The sequence below is a fragment of the Squalius cephalus genome, assembly GCF_949319135.1.
Source record: "Squalius cephalus genome assembly, chromosome: 25".
Lineage (NCBI taxonomy): Eukaryota > Metazoa > Chordata > Actinopteri > Cypriniformes > Leuciscidae > Squalius > Squalius cephalus.
In genome coordinates, this window is record NC_137146.1 from 2876004 (window position 1) to 2895267 (window position 19264).

At 40.5% G+C, this 19264-nt stretch overlaps 1 long non-coding RNA gene across 1 annotated transcript; it reads right to left on the reverse strand.

Annotated features, from left to right (window-relative positions):
* Window positions 1-12690: 12690 nt before the first annotated feature.
* On the reverse strand, window positions 12691-15087 carry LOC307153402. Its single transcript, XR_013820144.1, has 2 exons — window positions 14490-15087; window positions 12691-13130 (listed from the first exon to the last, which is right to left on the reverse strand). It is a non-coding gene; the product is annotated as an uncharacterized lncRNA (long non-coding RNA).
* Window positions 15088-19264: the final 4177 nt, after the last annotated feature.

Genomic DNA, 19264 nt, shown 5'->3' on the forward strand with positions numbered 1-19264 from the left:
ATTCTAGGGCTTCCCATTTACACACTTAAATACACCGACCCTGATTACCTCATCCTCCCCCTTCCATATAAGGGTAATGACGCAAGGAAACAGGAAAGGGGAAATCCCCTACTGCTACACTGGTAAAAATGCTGTGTTGATCTTACTTGATCTTACAGCTGCTTTTGATACTGTAGACCATAATATTCTCCTTAGGCGTTTAGAGCATTTATGCAGTATTAAGGGTACAGCCTTACGGTGATTTAGATCATATCTTAAAGACAGGTCTTTTTCTGTGGAGATAGGCAAGTTCTCTTCATTTTCTGCTCCTATTATTAGAGGAGTACCTCAGGGCTCTATTCTGGGTCCACTTCTTTTTACCTTATATATGCGTCCGTTGGGGGATATTATTAAGAAGCACAAGCGAGCAGCATACAAGAGGCACTGTCACAGGTCGGGGTGGGCCAAGCCAGACTGCGCCCACCCCTAAACCACTGTCACCCAGAGGAGCGTATCAAGGAGGAGGCAAGAGGCAGGAGTAAAAGGAATGGCAACTTTATTTTCTATTAAAAAGCAATTAAGAAATCCTAATCTAAAATTCCTTGTCTTCTTCTTCCCAGGAACCCGGAACAGCACCGCCACGGGTATGGACCGGCGAGAATCTCAGGTGAGTAAGGATATCGAGGCTCACTTCCTTCACGGACTGGTGTCAGACTCCCAGTGGGAAAGCGTTGGACAGGTGCGTATCACAAGTGAGTAGAGAGAACGGGGATCACTTCCTTCACAGGTGAGTGTCAGACTTACAGTGGAAGGGCGTTCGACAGGTAAGTGTCACAGGTGAGTAGAGGGATCACGGCTCACTTCCTCCACTGACTGGTGCCAAACTCACAGTGGGAGAGCGTTAGACAGGTGGATATCACAGGTGAGTAGAGAAATCACGGCTCACTTCCTCCACAGACTGGTGCCAGACTCACAGTGGGAGAGCAGTAGACAGGTGAGTATCACAGGTGAGTAGAGGGTTCAAAGTACACTTCCTTTCCAGACTGGTGCCAGACTCGCAGTGGGAGAGCAGTAGACAGGTGAGTATCACAGGCGAGTAGAGGGATCAAGGCGCACTCCCTTCACAGACTGGTGCCAGACTCTCAATGGGAGAGCGTTAGACAGGTGAGTGTCACAGGTGACAGAATCGGCTTCAACAGCAATACACAGTTCTCACATGGGTTGCAAGAGACGGATAACTTCACACCATGCAGGTAGGCTTCAGGGCTGCAGCAGACTCAAAGTCACAGACAGAGCGGGGTTTCTCTAGAACAGACAGAATCAACTTCAACAGCAATACACAGCTCTCACGTGGGTTGCAGGGGACAGATAACTTCACCCCATGCAGTTGGACTTCAGGGCTGCAGCAGACTCAAAGTCACAGACAGAGCAGAGCTTTCTCTGAAGCAGACAAAATTAAGACTTCACACAGCAGTATACAATTCTCACGTGTGCTGCGGGGGACAGATAACTTCACACCATGCGGTTGGGCTTCAGGGCTGCAGCAGACTCCAAGTCACAGACAGAGCAGAGCTTTCTCTAGAACAAACAGAATCAACTTCAACAGCAATACACAGCTCTCACGTGGGTTGCAGGGGACAGATAACTTCACACCGTGCAGTTGGGCTTCAGGGCTGCAGCAGACTCAAAGTCACAGACAGAGCAGAGCTTTCTCTAAGGCAGACGAAATTAAGACTTCACACAGCAGTATACAGTTCTCACGTGGGTTGCAGGGGACAGATAACTTCACACCATGCAGTTGGACTTCAGGGCTGCAGCAGACTCCAAGTCACAGACAGAGCAGAGCTTTCTCCAGAACAGACAGAATCAACTTCGACAGCAATACACAGCTCTCACGTGGGTTGCAGGGGACAGATAACTTCACACCGTGCAGTTGGGCTTCAGGGCTGCAGCAGACTCAAAGTCACAGGCTGAGCGGGGCTTCTCTAGGACAGACAGAATCAACTTCAACAGCAATACACAGTTCTCAAATGGGGTGATGTTGTCTCGCAGAGGTTCTTCTTTCTAGACACCGCACGTAGATGTAAGCAATCTCACTCAGCTCTCACGGTAGATAGGAGACCCCCAGGACGCATGGGCGGTTGCACAGCAATAAAGATATTCTTCTACACACACACACTGCAATCCAACTCTAAGCATGCAATCGTGAGGGGAAACGTCAATTTAAACACTGCAACTTCACTCTTCTAGTGCGCATAAGGCCAGCACTCACCCGCAAGTCCTGGTCTACCGCACTGATGATCGCCAGGGGCGGACAGAACACTCGAGAGATTTTTCCTCGCGGTCACAGACGGACTTCACTTCGCTGAACTCCAATCGGGGAGAGGAGGTGAGAGATCGACAAAGAATCAGTATTTCACTCGGTGAAGGGTGTACACATGCTCCAAACACTTCAATCCAATACCCAATTTAGTGGAGAACACAATGCAATTATGAGATTCAGTTTGTTAACTACTCATCTCTCTCTTCTCCAGCTCAGTCAGCGCGTTTCATTCCTCTGGGCCGTCCTCGCGTCCTCTCAAACAACGCTCCTCTTCCTTCAAGACAACCCCTCAACTGCAGTGCCCACAACCAATTCCCCACGAGAGAAAAACCACCAACGATCGGGGGGAAGGACGATCCAGATCAACAGGGCAGAAGAACAACACAGCACCACAGCATGGCACAGCACACCCAGCCTTCTCCTCCTCGTGTGTTTTATCCTCTCTAAAAGCAGGAGTGGCCTCAATCAGACGCTCAGAGTGAACTCCCCACACCTGTCGCCAATCTGCCGTTTAGTTGTCATGACGACAAACACTCATACAGATCTGGAGCTGTTTGTCACCCCGTGACAGCACGACAGGAGCGCGCAAGTGTGTTTTTCTAGAATACTCTGTTCTCCTGTTATTTCAGTGCTGCATTTTAGTCAAGGTAAGCCCATCTTCGATTCTCTGCTTACTTTGTATTTTTAACTTCACATAATTCTGTATTTTAGTTAGACGCGTTGCTACATTAAACAAGCAGCCGCGAGTGAAAATTATTATTGTTACAGTCTAATTTGCACTTAAGCCTTTGCTCCTAGCACTTTCGATTTGGCCCATTTTCGCGTTATTCACTTAATTGCCCGACCGAAACAGCTGTACTCACTCAAGCGGTGAAAGCATTATCTGTATCTGTGTAATTTGCGCGCTGTCGCGGAAGCGTTCAGCTCTCATGTTCAGCCTCCTCGTGTGAAGACCGACTCGGGTAAAGACCATCGACTCTACCTGCACGACTCCACCGAGCAAGGACACCAGAAAGGCACTTAAGTTTCTCCTTTTCCCTTTCCACTTCTTATCTTATTTTTCACCCTAATCAGCATGTGTTTTCAACACATTCCTGTTATCTCTCGACAACGCCCTTTCATCACGCGCACAAGGCAGCGCGATACTGCTAATCTGCGTCCCATTCTCTCATCCTCACACACTCCTCTCTTTCTTTCCGTGGGTCTATGGAATTGTCAGTCAGCAGTCAACAAAGCTGACTTCATTCCAGCCTTTGCATCTCATTCTACTCTCAGTATCCTGGGCTTGACTGAGACCTGGATTCAACCAGAAGACTCAGCAACCCCCGCTGCTCTCTCTAGCAATTTCTCCTTTTCTCACTCCCCTCGCCAGTCTGGGAGGGGTGGCGGGACAGGGCTTCTCGTTTCTAACAATTGGAAATACTCAGCGCTCTCTTCTCTATGCAACAACAACTCATTTGAATATCATGCTATCACACTTACAACTCCCAGTAAGATCCATATTGTAGTCATTTATCGCCCCCCAGGTCAGCTGGGTAACTTCGTAGAGGAGCTGGATGTGCTGCTGTCCTCTTTCCCTGAGGACGGCACCCCACTTCTAGTCTTTGGTGACTTCAACATTCATCTCGAAAAACCACATGCAACAGACTTCACCTCTCTCCTAGCCTCCTTCGATCTCAAACGACACATCACCACAGGTACTCACAAATCAGGCAACCAACTGGACCTGGTTTACACACGCAACTGCACCACAGACAACATTTTGGTGAGACCTCTCCATGTTTCAGATCATTTCCTCATTACTTTCAGTCTACAACTCGCTACCCCTGCACCACCAACCCCACCACCAGTCACCTTCAGGCGAAACCTGCGCTCACTTTCCCCCTCCCATCTTTCCTCTGCCGTGTCATCTTCTCTTCCCCCACCCTCACAATTCTCATCTCTGGATGTGAATACCGCAACGGACACCTTATGCTCCACTCTAACCTCTTCTCTAGACAATATCTGCCCTCTCTCCTCCAGGCCAGCACGCGCTACTCCTTCTAACCCCTGGCTATCTGAGGTTCTTCGTGAACACCGGACCAAACTCAGGGCAGCAGAGAGGAAATGGCGCAAATCAAAAGACTCATCTGACCTGAGTATGTATAAATCTCTCCTCTCGTCCTTTTCTGTTGATGTTCATGCTGCAAAATCTTCATACTTCCACAACAAGATCAACAGCTCCTCCAACACACGATTACTCTTCAAGACATTCAACTCTCTCCTCTGTCCACCTCCACCACCACCCACCTCCTCTTTAACTGCCGACGATTTTGCGAACTTCTTCACCAACAAAACAACAACTATCAGCAGTCAATTCTCAGCTCCACACACACAGGAACCCAGACTGACCCCTTCCACAGCCAATAAACCTCTGTCCTCCCTTTCTCCACTAACCGAGGAAGAAGTATCTACACTTCTCCTCTCCAGTCATCCTACCACCTGCCCTCTAGACCCCATCCCCTCACACCTTCTACAAGCCATCTCTCCCACACTTCTACCAGCACTCACACACATCATCAACTCATCCCTCCATACTGGCACCTTCCCTACAGCATTCAAGCAGGCTCGGGTTACTCCACTGCTTAAAAAACCAACACTAAACACATAATTTGTAGAGAATTACAGACCTATCTCTCTCCTACCATTCATTGCGAAAACACTTGAAAGAGCTGTTTTCAACCAAGTAACATCCTTCTTGTCTCTAAACAACCAGCTGGATGTCAACCAATCTGGCTTCAAGAAAGGGCATTCAACTGAGACTGCATTACTGTCGGTCACAGAAGCCCTACGGATTGCAAACGCTGCTTCCAAATCTTCACTCCTCATTCTCCTGGATCTGTCTGCTGCCTTCGACACTGTGAACCATCAGATCCTTATGTCCAGCCTCTCATCACTGGGCATCACAGGAACTTCACTCGACTGGTTTGAGTCCTATCTCACAGGTAGGTCATTCAAGGTCGCATGGAGAGGCGAGGTATCCAGAGCACATCAACTGACCACAGGGGTTCCCCAGGGTTCAGTTCTTGGTCCCCTCCTCTTCTCCATCTACACTACATCACTGGGACACATCATACAGGCACACGGTTTTTCCTACCACTGCTATGTTGATGACACACAGCTCTTCCTCTCATTTCAACCAGATGATCCCACAGTAGCTGCACGGGTCTCAAGCTGTCTGGCAGACATCTCCACATGGATGAAGGAACATCACCTGCAGCTCAACCTGGCAAAGACTGAGCTTCTCGTCCTCCCTGCCAATCCATCTCTACAGCACGACTTCACCATCCAGCTAGATTCATCATCAATCCCCCCATCAAGGTCGGTCAGAAATCTGGGAGTAACGTTTGATGACCAGTTGACCTTCACAGATCACATTTCAAAGACAGCTCGATCATGCAGGTTTGCGCTGCACAACATCAGGAAGATCAGGCCTTTCCTAACTGAGCACGCAACACAACTCCTCGTCCAGGCCCTGGTCATTTCTAGGCTTGACTACTGCAATGCTCTTCTGGCCGGACTTCCAGCATGTGCAACCAAACCTCTACAGATGATCCAGAATGCTGCAGCTCGTCTTGTCTTCAACGAGCCCAAGAGGGCCCACGTCACTCCTCTGTTCATCTCTCTGCACTGGCTACCTCTCGCTGCTCGCATCAAGTTCAAGGCATTGACGCTTGCTTACAGATCTATCACAGGCTCAGCTCCCTCCTACTTTCACTCACTCCTACGAGCCTACATCCCTACCAGACGCCTACGATCGATCAACGAGCGACGTCTCGTGGTTCCATCACAGAAAGCCACAAAATCACTTTCCAGAACATTCTCATTCACAGTTCCATGCTGGTGGAACACTCTCCCCACCCTCATCCGGAATGCAGAATCCCTGACAACATTCAAAAAACAGCTGAAAACCCATCTCTTCCGTGAGCACTTAACTTCATAATAAAAAATAATTAAAAAATAATAATCCTTTCCCTTTAAAACCTCACTTATCGTGCTTATGCTACTCTGAATAATGCCTGAACTTCGTATTTTGAGCACTTTTTGCGTTGTTGTTGTTTTTGCCTCTTCATGATGACTCGCTTAATTTAGTCCTAATTTGTAAGTTGCTTTGGATAAAAGCGTCTGCTAAATGACTAAATGTAAATGTAAGAAGCATAATGTTTTATTCCATTTTTATGATGATGATACACCGGAGACACATAGCTATACAAATTAATAAAATTGGGCTCGCCGTTCAAAAATAGTTTGCCAACTAGTTTTGTGGGGTTTGGTACGTAATCAACACCACAGCCATTATTGCGCGATTCCCTGCCGTTCAATTTCAGTAAAACACAGAAAACTAAAACATACAAATGCATTTTTTTTTTTTAATTAATTGTTCCATTTGCGAGGCAATGCCATACTCTTTCGGTAAACACGTAAGTTACCTCGGCGACTCTTTCGGTAAACACGTAAGTTAAGTTACCTCGGCGAAGTGCGATCCAGAGCCTATGCTCATCGGACGTCTATCCTCAGTCACGCAGCCTTGGCACCTCAGAAGAGTGTAAATAATTCCTAATTGATATTAAAATGAACGTGTCTACGTCGGAGTCCTCACATATTGGAGATTGTCGCTTTTATAACCTTTAATAAACACGCATCTGGAGCAGAGAATAATTGATACCACTTAGCGCCACTTTTTTGTATGTGATAGTCAATCCCAAAATTCACATAAAATAGGAGGATGGCAACATAGCTAGAGACTGAACTGTTGTGTGACAGGAATTGAGAACTCACACACACATGATCACACACACAAACACACACAGCAGTTGTTTTTGTGCTAAATTTGAAGTCCTTAAAAAAATACAATACGTTTTTTGTTTCTTTAAATTGATGACTTTTATTCAAAACTTAATATTCTTTGTTCTTCAAAAACATTCTTGCATAAGTTTAGATTGTGTGGATCTTATTTCAGTAAATTATCTCTCATTGTTCCATCGATCCCCAGCCTGAGTTACAACAGGACAGGGTTATGTCTCAACAACGACCTCTTTGTGTTTGACAATAACTCACATAATCTGTGATTGTGTTGTACATGTCCAAGTGAGTTATATATCTAGACAAATGTGGAAACCATGTCTCAAATTTTGAGAGATAAAGAACAAACAAACACTGAGTTACCGACGCTCAAACAACAGGTGTTTCTCTCCTCCGTCTCTCTGCTGAACGCAGCTGTTCTCCACTATTACAGTCAATCAAGAACATTTACTGTCTTCATCAAATCACTCATTATTGTGTTTTAGCTCAGCCCAAAATAATGCAACAAGTGAATAAACATCTAGACAAAGCTGTTGCACAAACATAATGAGAGTGTCTCTTCTGTCTTCAGGGAAATGATGTGGAGTGTGTTTGCATATTGATCAGATCTTCAGTGTGTGAGAGTGTTTATAGTGCTGTGAGTTTAACACTTCATCACTGACACACACAACCATCTTCATCAACATGACCTTCATCATCATCTTCATCTGGACTCTCACAGCGTTTGCTCAAGGTTTGTGGAGCACAAGTTTGATATTAATTCATTTCTTCAAGTATATTGTCAAAGTTTTGAGTGTATTTTCTTCTTGTTGTGTTTCAGAGTGTAGAGGACAGATCACCGTCACTCAGAGTCCCTCAATAACAGCAGAACAACCAGGAGGAACTGTGAATATCAAATGTAAAACCAGCAGAGATGTGAAGAGATGGAGTAGTGGGAATGCTTTATCCTGGTACTTACAGAAACCTGGAGAAGCTCCTAAACTCCTGATTCGTTATGTAAACACCCTCCAGTCAGGAACTCCATCTAGATTCAGTGGCAGTGGATCTAACAGTGATTTCACTCTGACCATCAGTGGAGTCCAGACTGAAGATGCTGGACATTATTACTGTCAGAGTTTCCATTGCAGAACAGATGATTATTATTGTGCGGGTGATTATGTGTTCACACAGTGATAAAGAGTCGTACAAAAACCTCCGTCAGTCAGAGTCACAGTGACTGAACTGAAACTGCAGCTGCTCACACACACACACACACACACACACACACACACTCAACAGAAACACAAATATGAACTTAGTATAAATTAATATAATTAAGTATAATATAATTAATATAATCGTAATATTAATATCAATTATTAATATTACTGAAGATAATTAGAAAGATAATTGTTGGTTTATCTATTCTCATATGGTTGTTCATGTATTTTTATAAAACATTATTATTTTTTCTTCTTAATCATACACTCATACTGTAAAGTGAATCATAAAGATGTTGTTGCTTGACTAGTTTATTAATCATCTTCCATAAAGCCGCTGTTTAGATCATCATGTCCAAGAGTCACAGATGAACTGATTCAGTGAAAGAGAGAAACCGTATTTAACATGATCAGACGCTCCACCGTCCCACAATCAGTCTGTCTGTGACCATTCACTGTTTTCTGGACGCATTAATTATGAATCCAGCGATGCGTCTGAGTCTCACATGAGCAGAAGACAGATCTCTCACAACAACACTTCAGTCTCGAGTCACACACACTTAAAACATTCATAAAGATGTTATTGCTCAACACTGAAATAAAGCGCTTCATTGTGTGGAAACTTCACTGTTATTTTTACTAATAATATTTAATTTTATTAATATATTATAATTATATAAAAAGTTTGAGCTTCATCAGTATATTACAGCTTTGATCATGATTTTTCATAAGTCATTTTTCTCCTGTTATTTTCAGTCATTTGTGAGGAAATTCAGTCGCGTTTGATCTTCACTTAGTGGATATTTTTCAATCTTTCACCATATTTTTGTTTTTCTGCATTTATGATTTATCCTCATTCTTCTTTCTAAACTGAATCACTGCATCATAAAGATGTTCTGCTCGATCAGTTTAATAAGTCTATCGATTTTATCCTTCATATATTAACAGCATCACAAAACACTCTGTTTCAGAGCAGATGAACATTTATATAATTTTAATTAATATCTACATAGAATTTTAAAATTAATTTAGAAATTAAAGACCAGATTACCAAACACAGGTGCAGTCCACCATCAAAAATAATAATATTTCCTATTTATTTTATATTTATTGTGTAATTTAACAGTGCTATATATATATAACAGCTTTTTCAAACACTGGATCAATATCAACATTTCATACTGATGTTTTTTTGTGTGCAATTTAACATCCATGTACAGTGGAAATTTATTTATAGTTATTTTTTTATAATAAAGATTAAAGTTTTTTTATGTGTGAATATAGTGTGGGTTGTGATGAGCCAACATGTAACTCATAAAGATTAAATCTTATTAACAAACTGACTAATGAATCCATAAGCACAGGAGAAACTGTTCCAGTTCAGAGCGTTTCAGTTGAAGATCTCATTTGCATTGTCAGGTTTAGTGATTGTGATGGTCTCAGAAACACTCATGCTTCATCAAAAGTAGTGCCTTGATCTGGCAGAGTATAAAACAGGCGCTGGCCTTCCGTCCCCAAGCAAAGCAGCGAGACCCCTCGTCTGTGTATCTCCGGCCACGCATCTCCGTCATTATGAAAGACTTTCTGCCACGTCTCAAATGGATTCGGTGGCTCCCACTGACAGTAAGAAACAGGGGTTTGCTCGGCACTGAAGCGCTCATCCTCATCGACAACTTGTGGTGTTTTCTCCCTTTTAACAGAACACACTCCATGCGGGGTACAATCATAGATTGTAAAAAAAAGACTTCACTCTCTTCCATTATAGAAAAGTGAAGCCGCCAATGTCCCAATATGTCTCTGTCACAGTAACAGAAGGAGAAGACTCAGATCTAACGTAAAACAACAGTGTCTTAAACAGGAGGTAAACAGGTGAGCATGGGATTCAGAGGAGCAGGTTTGCACTTAGCTTTAACATTCACAGTTCTCTGTTGGTTGTAGTGCTGATGGTGTGTGTGCAGAAGTAATCACAGAGATGAAGAAGGACTGAGGACAGGGAGGTTCCCAAGGTGAGTATTCGAGTCTTTCCATAGGTATAGATGAGACAATGGGTGCTTCTCAATATCCCTCCTCGTCTCCTCTCTCCTCCGTCCTCCATCCTATGACCCGGAAACCGATCGAGCACAGCCATCTTGAAGGACATCTCAATTCTCTAATTGCACTGCGAGGAGTCGAGGATCGAGGAGTTAGGAGGCTTCCTAAGGAGTCATGAGCGAGGATACACAGGTGGATCCTATGCGGAAGAGTTTTATCGACTAAAACGTGACGCACGTATAAATTCTCCTCCCCCTTCACATCGGTCACAATCATTTTGATTTATACTTTACTTTTGCAGTTTATATAAACCACACACCTCACATATTTCAACAGGGTATCTTTCTTTATTATTATTTATTATGAATTTCTTAAATAAACAAATTTCAACAACATGAGGGCAGATCCTCGGAGGGCTGCTGATGACGCGATGAAGTGACGCTCGAGTGATCAAGTATTCCAATGTATAAAAAAAAGCTTTCATTCGATCCTTCCGTCCTCGCGTCTTTTCCTTGCAGCCTTCCCTCGCATCCTACAGGGGGCGGAGCTGAGACGCGAGGAAAGGAAGCGAGGAGAGGAAACGAGGATGCACAAATAAGAATTGAGAAGCACCCAGTTGGTGCCTCAGTGACTACTTTACTCAGAGAAGCCGTCAGTCTCAGCTGTCAATCATGTCGTCACACGCCCACTTTTATAGCATTAAATAGCTACTTAAAAAACGAACAACTGAATTTACATCAGCGTAACAAAAACTACCTGAAACAACAGAAACCATCTTTAAAATTGAAATTGATTGTTTAGTTTGTTACACATCCCATTCGCTTACATGGAGAGGACGGGGTTTATGAGCTGTACTGGGACCAGCCACCTGGGGGCGATCAAGACATTTGGCTTACATTTTCAGGACTTGTGTGCAACTAACACTGAGGATGTGTCCGAAACTTTTTTGAATAAGTAATTACTCCACGACCGCTAAAAAAGTACATTTTAGTATTAATGAGTGTAGTATGAATGTAATCTGGACGTACTATATTGGCCATGTTGTCATTATCATGTGATCTACCAGTGTCAGTGCGTCGCTTCACTGTAGTCGGTCACTCTGGGGACTTTTACTGTAAATTCGGACATACTTCTTTTGTCACACACTGCTTTTCACCCATATATAGCAGTGAAGTTTGTGATTTCAGATTCAGCTTAAACCTATTATTTTTCTTCGCATTACTCAACACAGTTTCTCACTAGAGCCTGAAGTGCTGCAGTTCCTCATTATTACATCTGTTATAGTGAGCAATTACTATGAGCTGAACACCAAGTACTGTATACTTCTCAACACAACAGATCTGTACTGTGACGGACGGGTTTGACTCAAATATGCTCTGAATCAGAGAAAACTGAATGTGTAAACTGATATGAAATCAAACAAACCATATATTGTTTGTTTTGTACAATACACTATATGATAAAGTCAATGTAAGAAAGATGTTTTTGAGCCTTTTTCAAGTAGGCCTAGCTATCATCTCAAGCTTATAATGAATTTATTACTCATAACTCATTTTAGCAGAAGTGAAACTGTTCCAGTTCAGAGCGTTGAACCAGTAAAAGAGTGAAACTGTGAGTTTGAGGTGTAAATCTCATTTGCATTGTCAGGTTTAGTGATTGTGATGGTCTCAGAATAGAGCAGCTCGTCTCCAGTGACCATGTTCAAACCCCAAGAGCTTCATTTCACATTTACTGCTGAATGCAGCTGTTCTCAACTATTACAATTAGGGGTGTAACGAGACCCTTATGTCACCATCCTGAACTCACAATACCATATTATTGCCATACTCCATCAAAATGGTCAATTTGGTTTAACATTGTGTGTGTAAATGAATAGGCTTGGACTTGGTGCTGATAACCCAATGCAGGACAATAGAGACACCAGAATAACAATATTCATGATTCTGAAGCTGAAAATACTGAATTATTTCAGACGAATATGCTTGATGTCTCTGACTAGATATATCTAAAATAATGTAGGACACTTTTTACTGGTAACATCAGACATTTGGCATTATCAGGACCCACAAATATTCCCCCATTGCATTATTATACATTATATTTAACATTATATACAGTAGTTTAATGTAGTAGTGACACGAAAACCCTGTAAACTTCCTAAACTTTCATTTTGGGTGAATAATACGATACATATTGTCTCTATCCACTGTAATTATTGTTCCACCCCTAATTCCAATCAATCAAAAGCCGCTGAAACTTTAGTGCAGGACTTTGAAGGAACGACACACTGATCAATGATGCAGTCCAACACAAATGTGCGCTTGCGTTCAGATGAAGCTTTATTGAATGAACAGCAATGGCAGCACATTGACAGACTGCTTCAGTATTGAGCTGTAAATCACGTGACGCTCAGATACGCTGGTCTTCACTGGAGAAACATCAGCACTCGGAGCTCTTGAGGAACGAGGCCTCGTGAGCAGCTCCGGCATGTGTTCCTCTGCAGACGAAGCGCTCTGCGGCTTCCCAGCGTGCTTTGCTGAGGCTCAGGACGCTGCTGCGACTGTAGAGACCGTCCCGCTCGCTCTCTGCGCTGGTCTGAACCCCCTCGGTGACCTCTGACCCGTCCAGCGTCCAGCTCACCGTCGCCCCCTGTGGAGAGTAAGAGCTGAGCAGGCAGAGCAGAGCGGGGGGGTCTCCAGAGATCAGCAGAGAAGAGGGAGACAGCAGAGACACGGAGGGAGACACGGAGGGACCCGCTGGACACACACACACACACACACACACACACACACACACACACATGAATGATCGTTTGATTTTAAATATACAAGTTACATTTTAAATGATCCACAGAATGAGTTTGAAAAACATTGACCAAGTAAATTGATGGTTATATTGTGATGTCGTTATAAGATCTAGAAAACTAATTTAAATGATCATTTCGATATTAATTGTATTTTGAAAATATTCTGCTATTCAGAAACTCACAATCATAAACATCAGCAAATTTGATCATTTAAATGATTAATTTTCAAAATGCTCTTCAACTGAGTTTCTTTTTGTCTGATGAAAATGATAAAAATCATATTTATGTTGTCCACATTATACAACTTTTGTTTCATACATTTTAAAAAGCCCTTAATAGTTACAATTACCAAGAATTATAGACAAATTTATATATATATAAAGGAATTATTGAATAGATTTTAAAGTATCTGCAGTCAATACATGAAATTAACTAAATGTTAGCAATAATAAGATTTTAAATATTCATGTAAAATGAAATTACATTTAAAATAGCTATACAAACATTTAATAAAAAAATACACATTTGATTTTTTTCCGAAGTTACAGGACATTTTAATCTCAACTAATTTTTAACAACATTGTCCACATGAAAATGTATTAATATATTGTGATTTCTTCATAAGATTTTGAAATCAGTTTTAAATAATAATTTCAATGTTAATTTGTAAAAATATTAATAAATTTTGATACTCACAAAAAATCATTCGTAATTTTCAGCAAAGTTTCAATATATATTTTAAATTCTGCTGTTTAGACACTTATAATCATATTCATCAGCAAACTTAACCTTTAAATTGTTGATTTTTAAAATAGTTATTAACTAAATATCTCTTTGTCTGATGATGACGCTTACACAAACATTGTATTATTAAACTTTGGATGCATTTAAAAACCCTTAATTGTTAAATTTACTATTAATTATAGACAAAATTATTTATATCAAGAAATAATTGAATATATCATAAAATACTGCAATCCATAGGCTACATTAAAATACAATCAAATGTTACCAATAATAATTAAATTATTAGTGTAAAATTTAAAATAACATTTAAAAACAATATGAAATATAAAACTTAAGTAAATAATAAAATAGTTAAATGATAAATTGCTTTTCAAAAACATATTTTTACAATAAATGAATTATCTTGTTGACAAATAAGATCATCTTTTAGATGTTTTTTTTTTTTTTTTAAGGTTCATTCATGGCATTTTAAGATCATCACAAAGAATTATCTTGCTGAAATAATCTAAAAAATAAAATAAAATTAATTAATTAAAATATTCTTAGAATAGAAAAGACTTACTGATCGTCAGTTTAGTTCCTCCACCGAAAGTCCACCACAGTGTTTCATTCTAGTGGAAGAGTCGTACAAAAACCTCCGTCACACTCAAATGAACACACACTCCAGCAGAGAAAGAGACGAACAACACACACACACACACACACACACACACACACACACACTGATATGAGACTCAACATCAGGATTATTGAACAGTTTAATCGTCTCTAAATGTCTCTTAATGCATGAAAACTATTAAATCTAAATAAATAATATAATCAGAAAGACTCTGTACTGATCTTTACACATCTTAACTGGGAGTTTCTAAATGATCATGTGTTTCTCAAAGCATTTTAATAAGTGTGGATGACCTGTGACCTCTGGAATGACCTTTGCCCTCTCATGGAGTTCACAGTGAAATACTTGTTTCTTTTAGTGATGAAACTGTCATTTGATTGATCAGAAAGTCTGAACTCTGAACCAGAGACTCGTGCAGAATAAAGAAGAAATGATTTGTAAACTCCTACAGAAGTGAAAACACACTCCACTGGATCATGAGAATAAAACACATTAAAGGCCACAAAACTGGATCAGTTTCTTCTGCATGTGTTCATTTTCATGTGTGTTTTCCTCCAGCTGGTTTTTGCTCAGAGAGTCACTTTGCATCGGCACGTGTTTCAGCTCTCCGAGTGTTTATAGCCTTCAGACTCACACACTTTATAACACACTGCTGTTTACCACGGTACAAACCCAACACACACCATGAATCTCTTCAGCAGCTTCATCTGGATTCTGACCGCTTTTATTCCAGGTAACAGAAGTCAAAGCTTGTCATTTCTGAGTCTTTAATCTTCATGTCATTTGATGAAACTCATATAATGTTGTTGTCAACAGCGTCCAGAGGAATCACTGTGACTCAGCCTGAAGTTGTGAATGTTTCTGAAGGACAAAACGCCACTATAGACTGTAAAACTGATACTGGGATATTTATCTGGGGTTTAGCTTGGTATCAGCAGAAACACGGAGAAGCTCCTAAACTCATCATTTATTCTATAGATGAGCTCTATGATAACAGTCTCAGTCGATTCAGTGGGAAAGGAGCACAAGGTGGAACAGATTTCACTCTGACCATCAGTGGAGTCCAGACTGAAGATGCTGCACATTATTACTGTCAGAGTATCCATTGCAGAACAGGTTCTGATGGTGTTTGTGTGGGTGATGATACATTCACACAGTGATAAAGAGTCGTACAAAAACCTCCGTCAGTCAGGGTCACAGTGACTGAACTGAAACTGCAGCTGCTCAAACTCTCTCTCTCTCTCACACACACACACACACACACACTCAACAGTGAGGATATTTTCATTGGTATTACATGACATAGAAAGCATTCATTTCAATTTTTCACATGCTACTGTAAATATTTAAATTAATCTATAACACTCTTTATCTTATTAAAGCTGCAGTCCGTAGCTTTTTGGGGTTAAAAATCCAAAATAATTTTATCCCAAATAATTTTTTGAGCAAGTACATATCCAGCCAGTGTTCAAAACTCTCTGCTTGCCGTAGATCGATTCAAACCGGTAAGCTTGTAATAATGTTTTTAACTCCAGTGGTCCTGGTGGATTCCCGCTGGAAATTCGAGCATGTCTGTGTCATTACGTCACATCTGTCCTCATAAAGAAGAGTCTCGGCTAGTCGGCTATGAGTGTGAGGATGCTGGAGGTGGAGTGACAACTGGAGATTCATCCGTTGTAAAACGCAAAAAACTTCGGACTTGGGAGAAAAAAAGAGACTGCAGTCGGCCCGTGCGAAAACAAGGACGAATATCGGAAGGGCATTAAATGTAGTCGCGCAGTGCTGATGTTGTTAACATTAACAATTTGAGAACAAAGTATAATTTGCATGGTTTGACGTGATATGATAAGCGATCGTTAGATTTAATCAGCGCCATTTACTGCAATGCTTTTCCCCTTTAATTAAAAAAATTAATTAATTAATTAAGAAATTAATCTATAACACTCTTTAAAGGTTCATGATTTGTCCGCATGTTCTTGTTTCATCATGAATCTGCAGGAGTGTTCAGGCTCCACTGACTGAAGTTTACTTATAAAATGTGAGTTAAAGCCCTGATCTAATGAAAGACCTGAAACTAAAATGACACAAAGAAGAACTCAAAGATACAAATATATTTTATTTAATGACTGAGTTTTAATAAAATCACACACACACACACACACACACACACACACAGTCTAGAATGAAAGGCATAAAGCGGCGCAGAAGAGCGACTGAAGCTGATGTGGAGTTGGCCATTTCCTTTATATCTGGTTTTCTCCAGTTTAAGCGTTAGAGAGTTAGTGTATTTTTATTGTAGGGTAGAGTGGGGGAAAACGCCCCCCTTAAGGAAAATGTGACATTACAGTGAAACAAAACATAAATGTGATTAGAATTGCCATCCTGGTTTTGAGTGACTATAGCAGGAGTTATTCACCAAATATTAAAATTGCTCAGCCTTCATAATTAATTAGTATTTTCACTGAAAATATTTTTGTACAAAGGGGGCGTTTTGCCCCAGCGGTGGGGTAAAACGCCCCCCAGGGTGGGGTAAAATGCCCCCTTACTTACCAACCAGTTTGCTTCATAGATCAACAGCTAAATTAACAGACAATAGTTTTTAATCTCTAAAGGTAAAAGGCAAGTAATGTATCAACATGTGTATATATATTAATATTTATTTCAGTAATGTTCAAAATAGGCAAAATTAACTACCTTCCCTCAGTGAGCTAACTGTGCTAGCAAGCTAGCTAATGCTCACTTGAGGTAATTTTTTCATGTTTTGTTCAAATATTTTGATTTTACCACCTAGTTATACTGCATTAAGTGTAAAACAAAGGATTTGATAGACAGAAATATTTTATTATAGTAATTATGATAGAGAAACTATGCCCCCAGGGGGGCGTTTTACCCCTCAAGCTATGAGTTTTAAAAAAAAATGTTTAATTTTTAAAATATAATTATATTCCTTATAAATAATATATGATCTCAAACTACAGATTTCACTATTCATCTATCATACATCACTGTGATATCCTGCAGAACAATATTCTCTTAAACACTTATTTACTAATATCTGAAAATTATAGCATTTACCATGTAATCCTCTTCTCTTCAAATGTGTCGCTGGTGTCAGCTTCTCCATAGAGATTTGTATATCCCCGTTATCAACGTAGTGCATAGCAACAGTAAAAATGTATCTTGACTACTTTTAGTGGTTATTTTGGGAAAAACAGGAGGGGGGCGTTTTACCCCAGGGGGGCGTTTTCCCCCACTCTACCCTATTTTTCTTTATTTTTGTAGTTTAGTTAGTTTCTCCCTAATAGTCCGAGGGTTTGTGTGTGTTGTTTTGGCCTTGCTCCCTCTTGAAGTCTTGAAATCCTCCACATTTGTAGAATAAAACTAGTGTTTGACATTGAGTTGTTTTCGGCCGTTGTTAAAGCTGGTGTTGGGAACTGAAGCTCGCTGTCTCCACACATCACTCCATCTATTATAACTTTATACTTCATTTCTACAAATATAAACCTTTTTACTCCTGAAGTATCAGACAGAGCTGATCATTAAGAGAAAATACTGTTAAGACCATAACCATCTTTACAGTGTTACTGACAAACATTCAATGTCTCGAATTACACTCAAGAAGAAACTGAACAAACTGAGAGTGCGTCTTTTCTACAGTCAAACCAAACATTATTCAGACACCAGATATATCATCTTGTAGATTTTTTTACTAGTGTGTGCAATACACTATAGTTCATTTATGTAAGTGAGGATAGCAAAATAAAGTAAACTGTGATATATTATACCCAATAATTCTTCATAAAGTGATTACCAGTAAATTTTATAAACATTTGGGACCAAAAATGATTCAGACACTTTGACCTGATCATGTTTTGCTCAAAGTTATCTGACATTATCAAGATGAATTGATACAGATTAATATTTGTCATATTTTATTACCATTTTCTAAACTATAGCGGATAAACTGATAATGTGAGAAATGTTGAAGGTGTCTGAATATATTTTTGTAATTGTATGATCATGTGTGTTGCTGTGTTAAGAGTTTAGAAAAAGTACTTTAAGTATTGGTAAACGCTTGTTAGTAATTGTAAACTGTAATTCAGTGAATAAGTGGAGAGATACTCAGAGCTGGAGTCGAGTCTCGTGACAGAAGCAGATCCTCCATCATCACACACAGATGTGTTTAACCTGCAGCTTTAGTGCTGGATTTTACAGAGACTCTTTCTGCAAGTTTCATCGTTACGCGACAAGAGACTGAATTGAGTGTAGAGCTGCTCCTTCATATTCAACTACTCTTTAGTCGACTAGAAGAGGCTTAGTCAAGTTTATTCGCCGGTTAGTAGAAAAAAAATGGCGGTTGTTTGTGGGAATTACAGTGTGTCAGGCAGGAAACCCAATCCTTTCTTCCATCGACCTTAAATATTTCTTATCATTTGAAACATGTCAGTAGTAGCAATTGTACACGGCTGCTCGCTCTAACGTTAACCTAGATAAATGTGTGCTATTATTAGGCGCATCTCCAGTGTGTGTGTGGCGTGAGGAAGCTGAAGTATAGCGCTTTACTGACATGAGGCGCCGGCACAATTACTTGCATTGTTTCCTGATAACAGCTGAAACAACTTCAAATACTTCATCATTTTTGGTCATTCAGATCAGAGTAACACATCATTCAAAACTAAATTGTCTACTTTTATTTGTGTAAACTCATAATAACAAGA